The following is a 9,975-nucleotide window of genomic DNA, read 5'->3' on the forward strand; positions in this document are numbered from 1 at the left end:
CAGGTTGAAGAAAGAAGATGGAGGTAGAAAAAGCTATCAAACTAGACTTGTGGTGAAGGGGTTTGCATAGAAAAAGGGTATAGACTTTGATGAGATATTTTCTCCTGTTGTTAAAATGAATTTAATAAGAACTATTTTAGGTCTAGTAGCAACTGAAGATTTTCATCTTGAGCAATTAGATGTAAAGACAACCTTTCTCCATGGGGATTTGGAGGAAGAGATATATATGCAGCAACCACAAGGATATGAGGTAAAAGGGAAGGAGAAAGTAGTGTGTAGGTTTTAAGAAGAGCTTTTATGGCTTAAAACAGGCTCCAAGGTAGTGGTATCTAAAATTTGATAGGTTTATGTCTGAACAAGGTTATACTAGATGTCACTTTGATCACTGTGTTTATCTCAAAATAAAAGTGATGGCAGCTATATTATATTGTTAATGTATGTAGATGAAATGCTTGTTGTAGGTTCTAACATGCAAGAAATAAATGTGCTCAAAAGAAAATTGGCAAACTCATTTGCAATGAAGGATTTGGGTGCTTCAAAACAAATCCTTGGTATGAGAATAACTAGAGAATGGAAGAATCAGAAATTAACATTGTCTCAGAGTGAGTACATACAAAAGGTGTTGAAAAGATTTAATATGAAGAATGCAAAACCAGTTAGTATACCTTTGGATAGCCATTTCAAACTAAGTAAGGAGGTGTGTCCCAAGGCTCAGGAAGAAATGGCTTATATCTCTAAAGTTCCATATGCATCAACAGTTGGAAGCTTAATGTATGCAATGGTTTGCACAAGGCCTGATATTGCACATGCAGTGGGAGTTGTAAGAAGGTACATGAAAAATCCATGAAAAGAACATTGGATGGGAGTGAAGTGGATTCTCAAGTATTTGAGAGGTTCCACAAATCAAGCATTATGCTTTGGTGGTTCAAAAATTACTCTACAAGGATATGTTGATGCAGATATGGAAGGTGATAGAGATAACAGGGGGAGCACCACAGGGTATGTGGAACAACTGTCAATTTAGTTTCAAAACTGCAAAGTGTTGTTGCACTCTCAACGATGGAAGCAGAATATGTTGCCGCTACAAATGCTAGCAAAGAAATGATTTGGTTACAAAGGTTTCTAGATGAATTGGGTAAGAAGCAGGAGTTGGGCAGGTTATATAGTGATAGCCAGAGTGCCATACATCTTGCAAAGAACTCTACATTTCATTCCAAGATTAAACATATGCATCTCAAGTACCATTTCATATCGTCAGTGTTGGAAGATGGACTGTTGAAGCTGGAAAAGATACACACTAGCTAGAATCTTGCAGATAAGTTGTAACCAGGGAGAAACTGAGATTTTTCTCGGTTTCAATTGGTATTCAAGTATGATGATGAAGATGAGAAACAACCAGGTCCAAAGTGGAGTCATTACCCAACCTGAAATTGTAATGGAGTTGCTATAATCAGTCTCCAAGTGGGAGATTGTTGGGTGTGGAGCCTGAGTATCTTCTTTATTCATAGGTATCACTGCATTGGACCCCATTTCATAATGTGGTGGCAACACTGCCCATTTATGTGCACCACCAGAGGAGTCCAGGGGGGGCGACGATGATTATTTAGTGCCCCCCTGGCAATTATTTGGAGCCCCCCCATGGGGTCCAGGGGGGGCGCAACTAAAAATAGATGTAAAATTGCCTTACAAAATGTTGTAATTTCGTAGTCAATCTGGGTTGTTCATTAGGCAGAAATCTGATGGTAGAAGTTATGTTTAATTTAGGGTTTTTCCTAGAAGGTAACCCCTTGCTATATATGAGGGAATTGTATTGCGTCTATGTAGATGTCTATTCTGAGTGCAGAGAAGAGAGAGGAGATTGAGAGTGAAGAGGAATTACAACGGATCTGTTGTAGGTTGTATCTCTTCATTTTGCTGGATAATATAAAAGGAAGGACTGGTTGTTTCTCCTTGGACATAGCCCAAATTGGGTGAACCACGTATATCTATGTCTCTCTTGTTTTATGTTTTTTTGTCTTTATATTTATGCAATATATTTTATGTGTTCCATTTCTCTATAATATATAATTTTCTAACATATCAGGATATGGTGAAAGAGGCTATGGTAATTCTCTTTGCCTTTCAATTACACCCTTTCAGACATTTTGGTTAGGATCCTATACAAGTAGTTGTTATAGATCTTAGAGGATGAAATGAATGAAGAGGAGATTTGAAAAATGGATTTTGGTGTTCAACCACCAATTTTGGACAATTATGCCCTGTGCGTAGCATGCTCTCCAAGTGCATAACATGGGCTCTCTGTGCACAACGAGGGCCAATTTTTACCAATGATGGTTATGGAATCACAATTTCCTGCAAAGGAGAGGAGGGAGCTCAATTCTAGGATGGTAGATAGGTGAAAATGAGTGTGAATGAGCTACTCCATGTGATTTTATAATTTTCTTTTGGTGTCTAAGTGATTAATGGGGTAGGATGGCCCACCTCACCAATTCACTCTCTTTTTTATTTTTGTAGCCTTAGGACTTTTTCTTGTAAATTTAGAACCTTAGGAACATTATTACATATAAAAATAGAAATTACATTTGAAGTCAAGTGTTATTGAACAAATTTACCTATTTCCACTCCTCATTTGCTGGATTTATACATGAAATGACTGATTTTGTGACCTTAACCCTAATGACATAATGCTGGCACTAAACTGAATGGAGACCATGATGACGTGACTGAAGTGATGTTAATGATGTTTTCACAATGGTAGACTCAACTGAGTGATGAAACTGACCGACATATGAAATTCTTGAGAGATTGGAAATAGACCTAGACAGACTAGTCAGTGACCAAATTTTTATTTGAAGACTCACTGAAATGACAAGAATTTGACTTGAAACCCAAACAACACCTTGTAAGAGCATATTCGATCACTGGTGACAGGTAGAACTGACTGACACAAACACATCGTAGCCGAGGAAAATCTCTAAGACATATGGAAGTCGAGCCTTATTTTCGAAAGGGCTCGCACACCAAATGGTGTGAAGTTTGATTGGGACTTTTCAAGAGGGAGACCCTCTTGGTTGATGTATTTCTAGAACCATCAACAAATGTTGCTAGAAGGATGGTCAGAGGACATGTTATGCCCTTTGAGTCTATTTTGAACCTCTTATATTAAAAGGATCTTCCCTAAATCATAATCCCGGAATGTTTCTCTAACCTATCCCATGGTAAAATTTTCAACTCCACGGAACAACTTGATAACTTGTCTCAATGTAAGTCTGATAGTGACAGCAATACATCAATTATCGAGCATGCATCTCTTTTTCTTAATTATTTTGAACACTATGAATTTGATTGTGAAGATGTGGCTTCAATTATTTTCTGCCTCACACTCAAAGGTCAAGTTAACGAATGGTTTCATACTCTACCACCCGCTTCCATTCATTCTTTTTAACACATCATCAAGGAGATCCAGTTAGCATTTTATAGGTATGATTATCAAGGTGTCCTTAAAAAAATTAATCAACTAAGAATGAAATCCAATGAATCAATTGAGGAGTTTTCTAATCGATTCCTTCACCTTTGTTATGAATTTCTTGAAGAAGACACAGATTTGGATTTCTTTAAACAAAACTTTGAGCCTTTGGTTCATATCTCTTTTCATGATGAATATAAACCCCATGATGTTTCTAATTTCCTGAATCTTATAAATCATGATACAACTCTAATTTAGAGGAGGAACCTACTATTCCTTTTGTTCCTTGTCCTCCTCCTTTTTTAGTTCTAATGTCAGTGCCTCCTTCTGATGATGCTGAAGTTTAGAAATATGTAAATTAGATCATCAATCTATCTCTCCAATCTTCATACATTTCTCATAATCCATATGTTATGGAGGAAGCCTTGGAATGGTTCATGGATCCTAAGGTGAAGGCTAATCCTTCCATTCCTCAATATGATACTAGCATTCTTAACCTCAATCATGATATTAGTTCCATTGAAAGTATTACTTCTTCAAGGTATATCTGTCATCCTCTATCATCTATATGCCATGAATATTGGTACCATGATTTTTTTGATCAATCTACTCCACGAACTATTTCTTTAGACTCTCTTGATTTTCAAGTTTCTGGTTCAAATTGCGATCAAGTACAAGGTGGTCATATTACACATGTACAAGAGCAGAAAACTGAGGATTATTTTGACCTTTCCTTTCTTTTTCAAATTCCCACATGTCAATATGATGCCCTTCCATTCTTGGCTAATTATGAATATACTAATGTTGGTAGTCAATTAAATGAAGATGGTTTTCTTAATCAATCTGTACTCTCGGGAAACCATCTTTATAATATTGATGACTTGATCGGAATATGCGATGATCAATGCCCAATCACACCAATTAATCTTCTAGTTCCTGGAGAAGATTTTGATTTGAAAAAATTAGATTTGGATTTTGATACATATAAAGAAGACGATCTTCTCAAAATTTCCTCTTCATCTCACTATCCCTTGTGCACTATTTTCTATGCATCTACTTGTGATGAAGATACTCCATGCTCTTCAAGTTCTTCATCTAATGAGTTAACATCTCAATTGACACAAGGCGATGAGGTTATCCATGATGAAAAATAAAAAAAATCAAATCATTGAGTATTCTTTCTATCACTCATCATCTCCTATTTTTCATGAGGACAACTCTTCAAATCATCTTGCTCATGAAATTTCTCGGATTCATACATCTCTAGATTTGTGATCAGAAGAATATTTTGACATGACTAATGTGGTTGTTGAAGTTGTAAAATCCTATAAAATTAGTGACAAAGATGGCTACCATCCAATTAGTAGTAGTCTCATTGAAATGAGTGGAAGTAACTATCCCCACACCATGCATGAGCTGATTCAATATTCAAAATGGGATTTTAAAATCCTTGATAATTTCAGGACTTTTCAAGAAGTCAAGGCATTTCAACTTCCTTTGATGGTTATGTCAAAATCTTGCGACTCTGGTAAGATCCCCAGACTAATTCGTATCTAGTTTTTCTCGCAAAATTCTTTTCTTTGCATGGTTTCACTAGATGTAAATTCTTTCTTAAAAGATGTTTCATATTTTGGATATAGTCTTTCAAACTTTCAAGGTTTGGTTTTTTATCAGATTCAAGATTATGTTTTAGTTGATTCATCTCAATGCAAGGCTCTTGTACTTAACTTAGGTTTGGAGCGTGTATCTCTCATAGGAGCATGGAACTGTGAAGTTGATCATTTCAAATATTATCTTTGGTAGAAGGAATCATGTCTATCAGATACTTTTCATAATAGTCAACTCTAGGTTTTTCTTGTGAATGTTATATGGCTAATATTTTTATTCATCGCACCTAAAATCCTCTTGAGTGCTGGTGAATGCATAAGTTATTTAACAAATCAAATTCTTCTTCACTGATTGTATCCTGACTGGTCTCATGTGTTTTTTATACTAACATTCCTTTTCACTTCTTTCGACAATTACGATGCTAGTGTAGTGTGTAACCATTTACAAGGAAATGGATTTTTATATTTATCATGTGAGGAAGATGATTATTTTTTTCAAAGCATCTGTAAATTTGTTCAGCAATAATCTCATGCCACAAATGGTCCATATGATCATAGTATTAACTTTCATTCATTTTGTCATTTTCCCACTATTATATTTGATGACAATTGTTTCACATTGATGAATATTTATGGTTTATCTCACTATTCTGATAATTTTAAAGCGGCTGAGGAGTTTTAACCTTCCTTGATGATTATGTCAGGCCCTTACCATCTTGACAAGTGTTGGGTGAAACTATGTTCGTTTAATTCCGTTGTAGTACTTACCCAACTATTTAATTTGTCAATCCGAGGTCCGTAGACTTACGAGACACATGCAATATATATGCAGGACTGAAGTGGAACTAATCTAATCTAAATTACTGAAATCAAATTAATCTAAGAAGGCATTGAAACATTAACTATGAAAGCAGGAAGTTGCATAAAAGAAAAGCGATACAGCATGTGAAGAAGTGAATGGCAACAACATAGGTGAGCTCACAACAATGCAACTATGTTAAATTATATTACAATAACTAAATTACAAATCATAAGAATAAAAGAATCAAAGTTAATCTCCATTCTCTATTATTCCTTATTCCAATGAAGAGAGAGCACTCTCTTATATACATGAGGAAGATAACCTTTCCATAATTACATATCCAATATTCTCTCAAGCACTCTCAACTAGTTTCCCGTTATTACAAGATATCATCGCACAAATCTCTCAAACATGATCCCATAAATATCTCACATATCTTGGATAGATATGCCAACCAAATCCTCCATGCTTTTCTCCTAATTATCTCCTTTAGGAATTGGATAAGATATGTCTCCATGATTTTCTCCTTAGGATAAGATATGCTTCCATGATTTTCTCCTTAGGATAAGATATGCTTCCATGATTTTCTCCTTAGAAAAAGGCTTGCATAATTATCTCCTTGATGTGGTGGAGGAGATATTAATTCTTCACATATTTCCTACACATCACAAAACTCACATATTCTTGATATATATATATATATATATATATACATTTTTTCTAATAATTAATCATAAATTCACTTATAATACAAAAATGAATAAAATGGAAAATAAGAAGGTGAAACCCAAATGTATGTATGAAAGTGATATGATAACAGGTTAATGGGATGATGAAATGTAAGGAATAGTGAAGAAAAAGGTGGATGAAAATATGACATTTCTGAGTCCCAACATCCTCCCCAACTGAACTTGTTGCATGTCCTCATGCAACCATGCATGGGTATCTTTTAAGAACATTTGGCATATTGAACTTTGGCTTTACATGATGATGTCTTAAATGTTTCCAGGATATGTGAGAGACATTTAGTAACAATTTACATTTTCTTATGGTTGGTTCTTGTGTGACAACCATGAATATGGTTGGTTCTTGTGTTAACAACATTCATTTCATTTTCTGTTCTCTTTTCTTCAATAATGTAAACACTCACTGGAAATCATAATGTGCATAAGAAAGCCTTTTTGTAATATTAATGAAGCATGCCAATATTGCGTATGAAGCAAAGTGCAACAAGTATAATTGGGAAATAAATGTTGGTCAATGGTAAATGGAGTGATAGTGGTGAAGAAATGGAATCATGGAAGTGAATATGTAGTGAATGTAGTTCTCCCCCCCTCAACTGAATTGGTTGCATGTCCGCATGCAACTTAACATGGCGCATGAAAGGAAATGTAGCATGGTGAGGGAATTTTCCAAAATATTCAAGTTAGCATATAAGGAATTGCATGATTAAAGATTAGAAAACAACATACCTCTACTTACCCAAGAATGATGAATTATGCAATAGGAATGTAACTGCTGCTGCTGCTGGATCAGGAAAATGTGACTGATGAAACCGGATCCTGGAGAATGAAGGAATTTGAACTGCTGATGATGAATCATGGAAAAGATAAATGCTGAAAGTGGTACTGTGGTACTCTCATAGATCAGAATGCATGCTGCTGTAACTGTTGAGGGAGTCATGAAAAAGTGTATAGTCTTCACCTGCTACAAACCCGATGGTACAATTCTAAACATGCGAATGAATGTGTCGATGTCGAGCATGAATAGAACTCATTGGATTACCAGCCATTGATGTATGTCGTTAACCAATGCGAGGCAACTCACCATTGATGTCAATGAGTGCCAAGGTACCGGAGTACATCTTGCGAAGTGCGAATGGATGTGTCGAGGTCGATCCACTTGCAAGAAGATCTGAAGATCAAGGGACATTGATGTATTCCCATGATCGCCAGCGAGAGAGCTTGCCATTAAGGCATGCAAGCCTCTAGGTACTCAAAATGAACTCTAGTCTATTTCCTAGATAAGGTGCTGATGTCGATGGGGCAAGACTTGTTGAAAGGTGGGCCTTAAGGAATCCCACATCAGCCAACGCGACTTTGTACAAAAAGATTTGGTAGGACTATAAATGGAAAGAACCCACGGACAAGCAGTGTGGATCAGCATGGATAGGAAATCAAGGCAATGTAATCATGGAGAGGGAATGAGTTTTATTCAAAAGGAAAACTAGAAGGCAAAACTAAACTGAAAAGGATAAATGGATGTATGCGATTCAAAAAAATAGGTGTGCATGAAGTCGTGAAAGATAAGGAAATGAAAAATGGGCTTCAACATCAGGATGGTTGATCAGCTTTGAAGGAGAAATGTTACCGTGTCACAGCATGGATAATGGAAAAAGTGGAAATGTTGGTGTATCAGTATGGTCACTGTGTAACAGCAAACATCAAGAGGCACAAATAGTTTCTGGATAACAGCAAAGGTCATGATGTTTATCACGAGTTACAGCTCCTTCAAGCTGTTTATCAAAGCATGTTTCTCAAAAAGTTCTGTGATCTTTGAAAATCACTTCAGCAGCAAAATGCTATCATTTCCAAAACCTGTCGCCCGCGCTGGTTTCATCATCGACGGCTGTCAAAGTGACTTCAAGAAAACAAATTAGTGTTAAGCGTAAAAACATGCATTCGTATTGTTTTCAAGAATTTATTAAAAAGTCCATTTGCAATTTTCATGGTTTTTTTTTTTTTTAAAGAGAAAAATTAAACAATCGAAAATTTAAATATACAAATAAGGAGGCTGGATAGTTCAATACAAATGATGGACTGCTACCAAACCAGTGGAATGTTCGATTACTATACTACCGGATTAATATGATGAGAAGCCTACTAGTGCTACTTCTCCTTGGCATTTTCAATATTTGACATTTTATATAGTTTCCTCATTATTAGATCTCTAAGCCAGACTGGTAAATAATACAAGATCGCAGCAAGAGTGGAGTATCGACCGTAAGAAAACCAAGCGGGTGGTTTCGTTTTCTAAATGGCATCCACAGTTTTCTCTACAAAAACGACTGTTGGAGTGTTGCCAGGCTGTTGAGAGAATTCAATCTGTTCATAGATTGCCTTTGCAAAAGGTTTGTAGAACCTCCACTTTGGATTGTTCTTGTAAACAACTGAAGAATTAGCCCCAATATTGGATTTGATTGCCCCTAGAGCCACTGTGATAACATCTATCCCAAAAGGCTTCAATTCAACTCTCAGAGTGTCGGATAAAGAATGAACAACTGCTTTGGAAGCGGCGTAAGCACCAGCCCACGGTCCAGGAGTTCGGCAAGGATGTCTATGCGCCCATACTTGTCAACCACGGCCCGCACTGCGTTAGCTACTCCCTGGTCTGAGCGCACATCGACTTCCAATAGGTGCAAACCAGGATGCTTGTCGAGCCGTCCCATGGATGCCAGGGATCGAGCCGTGGCCACGACTCGGTAATTCCGTTGAGCAACCGCAAGAGCCAACGCGTGGCCGATGCCTCCAATTGTGCATCCTGTGATTACAACCACATCCTGTTGCTCTGCCATGGAAAGAAACGATCCGGGTGTGTCAATAAGAAGCAATCCCGTCAATTTTAAATTAGCATCAAACTTTAGAGTTCATGGAAAATACGTTGTTGCAATCTGCTGAGTGATCCCTAATTAGGTATGAGAATTAATGATAGAAGAGAATCCCAGCTTTCAAAATATGTAAACAAAGAAATAAGAATTGCGCTTTCATTTATTGGTTGCTTATCGTTTTGGTTTTGGTTTGTTGTTGCAGATTGCAGGTTTATGAACAATGGGCGGAGAAATGGGTGGATACTGGTGCATGATGGGAGGATGGTCTCTCCAACGTTTCTATAAACAGGACATTGATGATTTTATCCGTAAAGCTGTAAATATGAGTTTTTTAAACGAATAAATTGGGCATGGAACATATTGTTTCCCAGAAAACTCAAGAGAACTTCAAATGCGGAGATAGCAAAGCAGAGAGTGAAAATGATCCTTTTTTTCTGACAGATGTGCTGTAACTGATGATGCGAAAGGAAAAATCGTCTATAATATTGTGGGT

At 36.6% G+C, this 9,975-nt stretch overlaps 1 pseudogene; it reads right to left on the minus strand.

Moving 5' to 3' along the window:
- Positions 1-8,763: 8,763 nt before the first annotated feature.
- Positions 8,764-9,449, minus strand: LOC149263157 (short-chain dehydrogenase ptmH-like; annotated as a pseudogene).
- Between the last annotated feature and the right edge of the window lie 526 nt (positions 9,450-9,975).

Source organism: Pinus tabuliformis, chromosome 6 (assembly GCF_031772625.1).
Source record: "Pinus tabuliformis cultivar Carrire ecotype Pingquan chromosome 6, CPIR1, whole genome shotgun sequence".
Lineage (NCBI taxonomy): Eukaryota > Viridiplantae > Streptophyta > Pinopsida > Pinales > Pinaceae > Pinus > Pinus tabuliformis.